Source organism: Acinonyx jubatus, chromosome B2, assembly GCF_027475565.1.
Source record: "Acinonyx jubatus isolate Ajub_Pintada_27869175 chromosome B2, VMU_Ajub_asm_v1.0, whole genome shotgun sequence".
In the NCBI taxonomy this organism is placed as follows: domain Eukaryota; kingdom Metazoa; phylum Chordata; class Mammalia; order Carnivora; family Felidae; genus Acinonyx; species Acinonyx jubatus.
In genome coordinates this window covers 26674633-26687399 of record NC_069385.1, presented here as the reverse complement: position 1 = coordinate 26687399, position 12767 = coordinate 26674633, and the positions used below count along the sequence as shown (strand labels likewise).

At 40.4% G+C, this 12767-nt stretch overlaps 1 long non-coding RNA gene across 1 annotated transcript in view; it reads right to left on the bottom strand.

Moving 5' to 3' along the window:
- Positions 1 to 12767, bottom strand: part of LOC113598660 (uncharacterized) — a 34264-nt gene that overhangs the window by 20970 nt on the left and 527 nt on the right. The window lies entirely within an intron of this gene.

The following is a 12767-nucleotide window of genomic DNA, read 5'->3' as shown; positions in this document are numbered from 1 at the left end:
ATTATTTTTAAATATTTATTTATTACTGAGATACAGAGAGAGGCTGAGCATGAGCAGGGGAGGGGCAGAGAGAGAGGGAGACACGGAATCTGAAGCAGGTTCCAGGCTCTGAGCTGTCAGCACAGAGCTCCACATGGGGCTCGAACTCACAAACTGTGAGATCATGACGTGAGCCGAAGTCGGACGCTTAACCAACTGAGCCACCCAGGCACCCCAACTAAAATTTTTAACATTCTGGAATTGGGGTCATTTTAGTTAACCTAAATGCCTGATGATTATCAAGTGATCATTAAATGCCTAAAGTCCAGTGTGACAGAGGAGACTTTGAGCCCAAATCTTCTTTCCTCAGATTGTCAAGGAAACATTCTAGAGTCCTTATCAACTTCTATCCTTTAAAGATAGAAATGGTATGAAGCTACTTCTTGTAACTCAATTCTCATCCCCTTCCTTCTCACTCAGTTGCAGTCTCAGGTAAACAACATTGATAATTTAAATGATGTTTAATTTCCTCATTGTGTCCCACCTTCTATTCTTTTGACTTCTATTCATCTTCATTCAATTCTAAATTCTAGATGAAAGGAGTTAAGAGTAAAGTTGTTTAGGCATTGTTAGTTGAATGATAAATACAATTCATTCAAAGCAACAAAAAATATACTATTAAAATATCAACCAATTTAGCTTAGAGACTATTACCTTTTCAAATATCATAATTATTGATGTTTTAATGAGAAGAATTATTAAATAATTTCTAAGTCAGCCAAATAAGACAATAGTATGACAATCACTAAGGACAAGAGATAAAACTAAAGGCATATTTTTAAAGCAACCAACTTAAATGTTTATAGTCCCATGTGTATATAAAAGAAAAATAATTTGGGACACCTGGGTGGCTCAGTTGGTTAAGCATCCGACTTTGGCTCAGGTCATGATCTCACGGTTTTGTGGGTTCGAGCCCTGCATCGGGCTCTGTGCTGACAGCTCCAAGCCTGGAGCCTGCTTCAGATTCTGTGTTTCCTTCTCTCTCTGTGCCTCCCCTGCTCATGCTCTGTCTCTCTCTGTCTCTCAAAAATAAATAATTAAAAAAGTTAAAAGAAAATTAAAAAAAAAAGAAAGCGAATTTAATGATGAAGTAATGAACAGACAGGAGCAATGGTTAGGTTTGTTTCACTATAAAGTACTTGTTTTAAATATTTTGTCACCATCTTGTAAACCTCTCTCTTTTATGTAACAAAATAGCATCAATCAGGGGCACCTGGCTGACTCCGTTGGTAGAGCATTCGACTTCTGATCTCAGGGTCATGGGTCTGAGCCTCACATTGGACATAGAGATTACTTTTAAAAACCAGCATCAATCATTTTTCTCTGCTGATAGATTTAACTACTAAGAGATTCTTCTAAAAAAATTTTTTAATGTTTATTTTTGAGATAGAGAAAGAGAAAGAGTGCAAGCGGTTGGGGAGGGGGAAGGGGGGGCAGAGAGAAAGGGAGACACAGAACCTGAAGCAGGCTCCAGGCTCTGAGCTGTCAGCACAGAGCCCAACACAGGGCTCGAACTCTTGAGCCGTGAGATCATGACCTGAGTCGAAGTCTGACGCTTAACCAACTGAGCCACCCAGGCGCCCCAAGAGATTCTTTATATATCATAAAAAGATCCAAAGTGTAAAGTTAATTTTAATGCTACAGCATGTCCTATTCCAGACACTTGTCTGGATCTTTGAATTTCTCTTCATCATGTCCTAATATATGATCTCTCTCTCTCTCTCTCTCCCTCTCTCACCCCATCTAACAATTTCGCCTCACTCTTTGTGAGCATAGATTGGAAGAATAGTAAGGGCGCTCCTACACCCCAGAGAGAGTTTAAGTGATCACTGGAAGGGATGGGGAAGTCTTTGTGAACAACATATGGAAGTTCTTAGATGTGGGGTATCGTCCAAATAGCATCGCCTTGAAAAAAATCTCCCACTGAAAATTGAAAAATTTAATAACCTTAAAAGTCTGCTGAGTTACAGACAGGGCTCAAAATCATTTCTCTTTCTTCAGACCATACTAAGTAGTGAGTCAACGTTACAAAAGTAGGGGGGAAAAGCTAAAAATATTTAATATGAAAAAGCTACGTTTTTTCTTTTTCTGTAGTGTCCTCTTCCAGTGACAAACTGAAACAGTAACATTTATCAGTCTGGTTACAGAACACATTTATAAGTGACACCAAGATTTGGGAAGAGCAAAGTATGGTAAAGGGGAGAAATTCAAGGTTTTACAAGAAAAGGTGTGACTAAAATATTAGAGAAGTGTACAGAAAAAAAAGAATAATACAATTTTGGGCAGTTACGACTGACACATAAGGTGACAGATATAAAGGTGGTAATGACTAAAAGAAAAAGATCTGGGACTCACAAATATATTTCATTGTTTCAAAAAGCTGTGCTATATTAATGGCATTACAGCGTAAAAGACCTACCAGATGATCCTCTTTCTCAGAGTAGGTAAAATAAATCCCGAGCCATCATGCTTGTTACTTGAGGAAAACAACAAGATCCTGTTTACCTTCTTTCGGTCTAGTGTAGATTTCTCTCCTACCTGGTCTGAAGCTCACACGATTAGAACCACGCCTTTAGGTTACATAATGCATATAGGGCACTGGCCCAGAGGATACGATTGCACCCAGTGGATGGTGAAAGGCTCTCCTTAGCATGGATTCTCTTGTCAGATCACGCGGTCATGGATGGATGGATTCCTGTCTTACCCTCCCTTCTGCTGAATGCCTGTTTCTTTCAGGCAGTAACTTGGAAAAATGAATGGGATATAGTCTTTTTCCTTTAGGACCTCCTTGTTTGAGAGAAGACACTAATAGGAAGACAAATACAATGCAACATGATATATTTTTGACTACAATTGACAAAGGTTGAAAAGAGTAATATCCAGCATTAGCTAGAACATAAGAAAACAGCACAGAAACACCATTTCTAGAAGCTCAAATTGGTAACAGGTTTTCTGGAGGACACTGTGGCACTGTGTACGAAAAACCTTAGACAGCAATAACAAGTAAATAGAGTTCACCTCAACAGATCCTCCGAGCTCAGGATTTATCCTAAGGAAGTCATCAGACAAGTTTGCAAAGATGTTTGCACAAATATATATATTGAAGCATTTATGAATAGTGAATATACTATAGTGTCCAATAACAGGTGATTGGTTAAATGAATTTTGCTACATCCATACAACAGCGTATTATCACCATTAAGAGAGCTACAGATTTATGCAGTAAGAGATATGCTTTTGATATATGTTTGAGTGAAGGGTAGATTACAAAGCATAATACAGATGTGATGAAAATGACACTTAACCCCTGTGGTCTTCCTCTGCAAAATCTGTCACGCCAGTCTAATCATGAGAAAAAAAATCATACAACGTCGAATAGTGAGTCATCTTACAGTATCTCTGACTAGTACTTCAGAACTGTCAAGGTCATCAGAGCAAAGAAGTCTGAGAAACTGTCAGAACCAAGAGGAGTCTAAGGTGACACAAAAGAAAAATGTAATATGATATCCTGGATGGGATCCTGAAACAAAAAAGGACACTAGGTAAAAACTAAGGCTATCTGAAATCTGTGAACTTTAGTTAAAATAAATGTATCAATATTGGCTCAATAATTACAACAAATGTATCATATTAATGTAACATGTGAATAATGAGCAGTGATTTGAGAACTCTGTACTAGCTTTGCAATTTTTCTGTAAATCTAAAATGTTCTGATAGATTTTATTTTAATCAATAACAATCAGTTTTAAAGATATATATTTACTATATATAAGAAAAAGTGGGGAAGGATATACTTCAAGGGGTTAATTTTTTCAGTTAGATTTATTGAGGTATAATTTATATACAGTAAAATGTACTTTTTTTTATTGTGCAGTTCTGTTAATTTTAATATACATAGTCACGTAACTACCACCCTAATCAAGATACAGGACACTTCCATCAGCCCTAAGGCCCAGCCCACTCTCTGGCAACCGCTGTTTTCTTTTCCTTTGCCTTTTCCAGAATCCGTGTACACAGAACCACACAGGATGTACTCTGTTGATTAAATTGTTTTTTTCCTCAGAATGTGAGACTGTGGGTAGTAATTTCCTTATTCTTCTTACCTTGCTTATTTGCATTTTTAGCTTTTCTATAATAGACATAACTTTTGCTATTTAGAATAATAAAAGTAAAAAGTAATCATAATGGGCATTTTATTATAAGTGAAGAGATAATGCTACTGGAGTACTTATGAGGACATTTTTGTTGAAGATATTCAAGCTGCAGGATTATTCTACTAAAGAGTTAAATTCTAAGTGGCAACAGCAGTTACGAGGTGGGTTCTAGGATCAGCTAGAGCTAGGTAAAAATCCCAGCTCCACTACTGACCAGTTGTGTGACCTTGGTAATCTATTTGGTATTTTTTACCTTTAGTATCCCCATTTTAAAAATAGGGTTAACACAGTACCTGTCTCATACAGTTGTTAAAAGAATTAAATGAGACTGCATGCAAATTTGTGCATCACAGATATTAGCTACTAAAATCATTTATATCGTTTATTCTCATTCTCGTGATGATGCTATCACTATGATTACTGAGCTGTTGAGAGGTGGAGGATACAGGGTCGTTCTCGGCCAAGGAAGAAGAACTCACGAGAGCAGAGTTATGGAAGTGCCTCCAAGGACACAGTGGCAAGTAAGGGGCCAAGGGAGAGGAGGCAGATACCCAGAGCCAGGTTGTGAAGGGCATGCTCACCCAGGCCAAGGAATTTGTTCCTTACCCTTAGGCCCGAGGACAGAAACCATTTTGTTTGGTCATGTAAGTTGTACCTCTGGCTGTCTGTCTCACAGTAGCTTCATTTTTTATGCCAGGTCAGTCTCCCCTTTCCCCCTTCTACTCCCCAGGCTGCCAAAGCATTCTGTCCATTTCTCTGTCACCACATGTAAAATGGGGCACTGTAATCACCTGTTTACAAGCCTGCATCTCCAGGTAGGATGAGCTCCTGTAGACTCTGTCCCCTACCCCACATTATATTCCAAAGAGGTAGAAAATCCCTACCAAATATTTAGTGAATGAACAGTTACATTTTCTCAGGACAAAAAGAAAACAAAAACCATGAGAGGTTACAATTCCTGGTAGATATGTTTCCATAAGGAGAAAAAGATGAAATTCTAAGAACTGAATGATCAGAAGGAATAAACAGGATCAAAGGGGAGACAGACCAGAAGCTCTGCAGGAGGCTGGAAGGCTGGGGAGGTGGGGGCTGGGGGGGGGAGGGGCCTCAAGGCATGTTACTTAACAGTTTTGACTAGAAAATTGGGCAGCTATCATCAATTAACTCTTGATATCCTACTATATGCAGAAAGTGGTAGTTCTGTATATGTCAATATGAAACAAAATGTAAGATACATTGTTAAGTGAACAATGTGCCTATGCTAAGGGTGTAGGGGAAACATGTCTGTATACACACATGTACACATATATCCATACACTTATACATGCATGAGATGAAACCAATAACACGGGTTGTCTCTGAAGAGGAGAGTTCTCTTCATTATAAAATTTTTACTACCTTTTACTTTGAGACCACTTACGTACATTAATCTACTCAAAATTTGTTTTTAAAGAGATCCATAAAGTGGTATTTTAGAATACATTTCTAAAATTAACTATTAAAAAAGGAAGCCATTTACATACAAAGAAAAAAGGTCTGGAATGATATATACCAAAATGTGAATGCTACACATTCTGTGGATATTTTTTCTTTTCTCCTTTGCTAGTCTTTCCTGTTTCCATTCTCTAATTTTGCTGGTTCCTCCTTTTTCCCAGGGTTCAGTCCTTGGTAGTTTTCTCTGTCTGTGTTATTTTGGTGATCTCATGGACTCTCATGGTTTTAAATACCAATAATATGCTGGACAAATTTATATTTGCAGGCAAGATCTGGGCTCCAGGCTTAAATATACGACTGTTTATTCAATGTCTTCAGTTGGACGTCTAAATATCAGCAAGTCAAATATGACACAACCAAAAGCGAACTTCCTGCCCCCTCCCACACACTTCAACACATAAGTCCTCCCATCTTAGTCTATGGAAAATCTTTCTTGCAGGTGCTCTGGCCAAAAACTTGAGGGGTGCCTGGGTGGCTCAGTTAAGCATCCGACCTCGGCTCAGGTCATGATCTCCCAGTTCGTGAGTTTGGGCCCTGTGTCAGGCTCTGTGCTGACAGCTCAGAGCCTGGAGCCTGCTTCGGATTCTGTGTCTCCCTCTCTCTCTGCTTCACACACCAGGCATGCTCCCATCTCACACAGTGGTGCTGGTCCTTCCTCTGCTCTGACCCCAGATAGTCCGAAGATTCAGTTCCTCCCTTCTTTCAAGTCTCTGCTCAAACCTCACCTGCCTTCCTAGAATGCCGTGTCTATAACCCACCCACAGCCCTTTCCCAGCTCAATCTTTTCCCCTAAGAGTCATCCCTTTCTATTCTATAACAATGATTTGGTTAATTCAGGCATAATTGGCCATGCTCACATTTGAATACAAGCTCCAGGAGAACAGGGATTTTTGTCTGTATTGTTCACTTAATCTAGGAAATATGTGGCATAGAGTAGATACTCAGTAAATACATAGTGAATGAACAAGCTCGCATTACCTGTGATGTGAAGAACAATTTTTAGGGGCTTCTGGGTGGCTGCGTCAGTTAAGCGTCTGACTCTTAATTTGGCTTAGGTCATGATCTCACGATCTCATAGTCGTGAGGCTGAGCCCTGCACTGGCTCTGTGCTGAGCCAGGAGCCTGCCTGAGAGTCTCTCTCTCCCTCTGTCCCTCCCCTGACTGTGCACTCTCTCTCTCTCTCTCAAAAAAAAAAAAAAATTTATTTTTAAAAAATGTTTAAAAATTTTTCTTTTATTAGGAAAATTTATTGTTTATTTTTAGGAGAGAGAGAGCAGGAGAGGAGCAGAGAGAGAGGGAGATGAAGCATTTGAAGCGGGCTCTGTGCTCACAGCAGAAAGCCCAATGCAGGACTCCAACTCACAAACCATGAGATCATGATGCTTAACTGACTGAGCCACCCAGGCACCCCCCCCCAAATAATAATTTTAAAATAAAAGTCACTATAATGAACGAATTGCTACGAGTGTATGCTTAATCATTGCAAAGCTTTTTTGAATGTATATAAATATATTTTCCTTTCAGAAACCTTTCCATTTTTGTTACCTTAGGAAAATACATTTCTAGGTTTTACTTATTTTTTTTTTTCCTATTTATGAAGACTGAAGTAGCAAAATGCTTTTTAAAGTTTTCACTCTGGAAGAACATGGTAAACCATTTTATTTCAGTGATCTCCTTTTCTACCGCAGGCAGCACAGCAGAGGCTGGGCTACACGACAGGGGTGCCCATCTCCACCACCGTGTTAGCCTCTCCAAGCCTCCTTCTCCACATCTGGAAAATGGGAACGATCCCTCATACCGTCGTGAAGATTAAGCGGGACCAGAACAAGTATTTGCCAGGTGCCTTCATCGCCAAACGAGTGGTATCATCTCCGTTTTCACAGCTTAGGCAACAGGCGCCCAAGGTTGGGGAACTAGTTAGTAGGAGGGTCAGAAGCTTGTTCCCTACACAGGACATTCAGGGCTCTTGCCCTCTACCCTCACCACCTCTACTCTCTTTGAGGGAGGGTAAAGGGTAGGCCAAGCATCTAACGGCGGCCAGTTGGGAACTGAAGTCTGTGCCTTCAGCCCATGAGAGGTCACAGCCCCGAGCAGGGGCCTCCGATGAGTCCACCACTGCCACAACTGGGGCACAAGACCCCCCTCAGGCAATCATAGCTCTAAGCGAGTGAGAGAGAATTAACAGGGACACAGGGCAGTATCCTTCCTACTTCTCCTTTCCCATTCATGGAAATGATCACGCAAAGTTAAATCCCCCGCCTTTTTATTCTTCTTTCCGGGTCTCGGCTCAATAACTGATGTCCACCCCAGAAACCTCTTTCTCACGCTGTACAAACAGGGCACACTGTCCTCTTTCATCCACTTCCACCTCTCGTGAACTCTTAGCCAGGTACCTCAGGTAAATCCTTCTCCCTTTCTGACATTCTTCGGTCCATCTGCAAACTCCAAAATAACACCATTGTGGTTGGTAGGCACCAAAGTGGCATTCATGCTATACCGAATTGAGCAAAAAAACCAGTCATTCACTTTGAACTGTTCTAGGCTCAACGGTGCACTATCCCAGACAGTGATCAGATAGAGGTCACCTTCAAAGTCTTCTCAGATAAGTCCCTTACCCGTTTCTCTTTTCTTTTTTTTTTTTTTTTCTGAAAGAGAGAGAGAGACAGAGAGACAGAGAGAGCAAGCGCACCAGGGAGGGACAGAGGGAGAGGGAGGGAGGGAACCCTAAGCAGGCTCCACGCTGTACGTGGAGCCCAACGCAGGGCTCGATCCCACCGTGAGAACGTGACCTGAGCCAAAATCAAGAGTCGGGTGCTTAACCAACTGAGCCATCCAGGCGCCCCCCTTGCCTCTTTATTTTAAATTAATGTAACTATGGTGAACAGTGCCTAAGGAAGCCATAGGCCAGCTCAGATCCCAGTTCTACTATTTAGTAGCTGTGTGGCTTTGAGCAGCTATTTATCCTTTGCCCCAGTTTCCTCATCTGTGAAATGGGATCATAATGGAATCTGTGTCCTAGAGTTATTAGCAGGATTCAATGAGTTAATTCATCTAAAGCCCTTAGAATGGCTTCTGGCCCAGAGTCAGAGAAAAATAAACATAGGTCATTGAATTTCATCAAATATGAATATTTAATATTTTAAAAACATTTCTATTTCTTGATCTTTTTTTCTATGTTTTTATTTTACTTTGGAGAGACAGACAGGGTGTGAGCTGGGGAGGGGCAGAGAGAGAGGGAGACAGAGAATCCAAAGCCGGCTCCAGGCTACAAGCTGTCAGCAAGAGCCTGATGCAGGGCTAGAACTCACAGAGCGTGAAACCATGACCTGAAACGAAGTCAGTTGCCTAACTGAGAGTCATCCAGGTGCCCCTCTATTTCTTGACCTTTAAATTTTTTTAATGTTTTATTTATTTTTGAGACAGAGAGAGACAGAGCATGAGCAGGGGAGGGGCAGAGAGAGAGGGAGACACAGAATCCGAAGCAGGCTCCAGGCTCTGAGCCATCAGCCCAGAGCCTGACGTGGGGCTCGAACTCACGAACCGTGAGATCGTGACCTGAGCCGAAGTCGGACGCTTAACCCACTGAGCCACCCAGGTGCCCCATATTTCTTGATCTTTAAAATACTTTTATTACAGGAGCACCTAGGTGGCTCAGTCAATTGAGCGTCTGACTCCTGATTTCAGCTCAGGTCATGACTCTGGGGTTGTGGGATCAAGCCCAAGTTGGGCTCCACGATGAGCAGGCAGCCTTCTTAACATTCTCTCTCTCTCTCCACCTTCCTTTCCCCCACTTTCACGTGCACATGTGTACTCTCTGTCTCTAAAATAAAAATTAAAAAAAAAACTTTTATTACTTTAAACTTGAAAGAAAATTTAACTACAAATGGTGTTTCAGTCATATAATCGATTAAATATACTCTTATTAGGTAATCTGAAGATCTTATATTCACAATAATGTTCCTGTGGAAAGCTTATTTTGAATTCAGAAATATTGGCAAATGAAATTTTGAAGTGCATTTTATCTAGAAGATAGGGAATGCTTACGTTAAAAATGCAAATGTACATGAAACTATGACATATGATTTAATTTATCAGAAACTTCTTTACTCTTTTGAAATAGGATTTATTTCATAAACAATCCTTCTATTTCTATTGTCAGGCACCTGTGAAAAGTGTAAGTCAGAGGTGAAGGGATCCAGGATCTCCTTGCTTATTCACAGTGCTTGACTTTTACAAGGCTCGTGAATGCTAGAAAACACTGCGTTTGTATAAAATAACCTCTTTAGACTATACCATCTGCACTTGCCCGAGGGGTCAGTTTCCTGAAAATAATTTACTCAGCTACAGAACTCTGATCTGTACCGGTAACTACAATGAGCAGAAGGTTGCACTTGCAGTTGAGGAAGCTGATCCTACGAGCTACTTCCTTTCCATCTCTCCAAATAAGGCAACACCACCGCGTCTGCAGACCTGGTGAAGTTCTGCTTCTTTTGGAATTAACAGCAACAGAATACGTGTTGGTAAAACCGCCAGGTTTAGCAAAGGAAAACTCGATGACCAGCTGAAGGTGATTTTCAGATACATGAGGAGTATTTTTTTAGTATAAATGTGTCCCAAATATTGCATGGGACTTATACAAATAAAGCATTCTTTGTGTTTCTGAAATTCACATTCATCCAACCATCCTGCATTTAATCTGGTCATGCTGTTCGTTGGGAGATTATTTATTTCTAGACATATTACTGCTCACTCACTTTCTCTCCCCCTCTCCCTCCCCCCCACACATGCACCATGCACGCATGCAACTTCATAATTTGAAGGAATGCATGTGTTTTGTAAACAACTACCCTAATTTGTATTTATTATCAAGGTTTTGGAAACTGCTTTCGTTTGTGTTGAAACTAGAGGAAAAGTCCATAATCTCATGTAATTATATTTTATTACTTCTTTGGATCTGTACAATTACAGAAATAAACTAGAATTCATTTTTATTCTAACTCATTTATGTTCTCAAAGTTAAATGGAATCTGGTCTCAGAACAATTTAATATGAGATAATACTGCCACCTGGAGACCAGAGGCAGGTATGACTAAGAATCAATCTAAATTCTAATTCTTGAATAAGTAATCTGAGTTATGGTGACACTTGATTTAATAATGCCATCTGCCACTTGCCATCATATGGGTCTAATTTTTTCCTCATTTATTCATTAATTGAATGTAAATTTTCTAATTTTCTATTGTATGCCAGACACTACGCTAAACTTTGGGGATATAAAGATGTATAAAACCTAGATCCTTTCATGAGTAGCTAACAGATTGGTAGGAGAGACCAGCATGTTACCAGCTGTCATCCCATGTACCCCTACCCTTTAAGAGTGACGCAAAATGGAATATAATACTTGTCTTAATGTAGTGGGAAACTCCTCTCTTTCCAAGATTACAGCATAGACTGTGGTTTATAATTTTCTATTCACCTTGGACTCTAAGCTCCTCCTTCACCTGACATAGTGCTGTTTATACATCACGTTACTGTTACACACACGTTGTTCTTATTCTCCGTAAATCTCCCAAAGATGCAGAACACAATGCTTTTCCTTGATTTTCATAATGTTCATACAAAGCTTTGATCCTGTAGAGAATTTATCTTGAAGTTTGGAAGCATGGAAGACGTGTGTGTGTGTGTGTGTGTGTGTGTGTGTGTGTGTAATTAGAACACTACCAATTACAAATCGAACAATAGACCTCATTGATCTTTTTAAAGTCTTCTCCCTCCCTCCACTTTGACTCTCCTTTTTCACTCTGCTCCCTTCTTTGCTGTCCTTTTCTTCAACATTTCCCAACCCCTACCTTCTACTACAGTGAGCAATTCTTCCCAGATTATTATATAGAACAATTCAACTTTCTCAATTTCATATCCCCAAACTCAGCCTCCTGCCCACCTGTGCATATCCAACACTCCTTGCTCCATTATGACACACAATGGGCCATCTTCTTAGAGTATCATCTCCCCTTTTCTCCCTATGCAAGATTTATTTCCCCTTGACAGCTCTTAAAAAGCAGAGTGGTAGCAGTTTAGGTTTTAAATAACATCTTAAAATTTCCTTGTTGGTTATTATGTGTTATGAGGGCCTCTGCTACTCTTCCCTTCCTCCCTGCCTTGCTGCCCCCCTCCCTCCCTTCTACTCTCTCTGCTATACTGTAAGCTATCCCTACAAGTATTTACTAGTCTTGTGGTACTCTTTGGTGATACTGGTCAAATTAAGTTAAAATTCAACAAAGGAGAGAAAACTGATGGAAGGGTTGTTACGCAGTATAGCTAATTTTCTGATCAATGGTATACTTTGCTTTCTGGTTAAGCCTATAACACAAGCCTTCTTCTAAAGCTGGAGTGTTCCTACACAAGAACTTGGAGAAAAGATATTGGAAAGATGAACTGTCCTCTTGCTGAGATCTCGCTGAGACTGGGATATCTTGCTGATACCTTGCTGACAACCGACTGAGTGGCTCAGTTGGTTAAGCGTCCGACTTCGGCTCAGGTCATGATCTCACGGTTTCTGAGTTTGAGCCCCGTGTAGGGCTCTGTGTTGACAGCTCAGAGCCTGGAGCCTGCTTTGGATTCTGTGCCTCCCTGTCTGTCTGCCCTTCCCCTGCTCACACTGTGTCTCTCAAAAATGAATAAACTTTTTAAAAAGTTTTCCGATTTTTTTAAAACGGAGGGCGTGATGGTGGAAGGGCATCCCAAATTAGAATACGTGGGTTCTACTTTGTTCTGCCTCTCTAGCATTGATGTATTTATATCAATCTCTAGATACGGCTTCCTCATTAACAAATTCAGGAGAAATATGTGGTACTATCCATTGCCTCTTCAATCTAAAGATCCACAAACCTAAAACCTTCCTACACGGGAAAGGACATCCAGAAGAGGGAATGAAACCTGGATCTCGCCCCTCATTTAGGATAGTTCTGTCCCTCACAATACACAATTCCTTCTCCAGAAGAAATGTATATAGTGATAGAACTGTTTTGGTGACGAGAAATGTGCATTTATTAGCTTTTTTGAGTGTCAAAGTCCTCACAT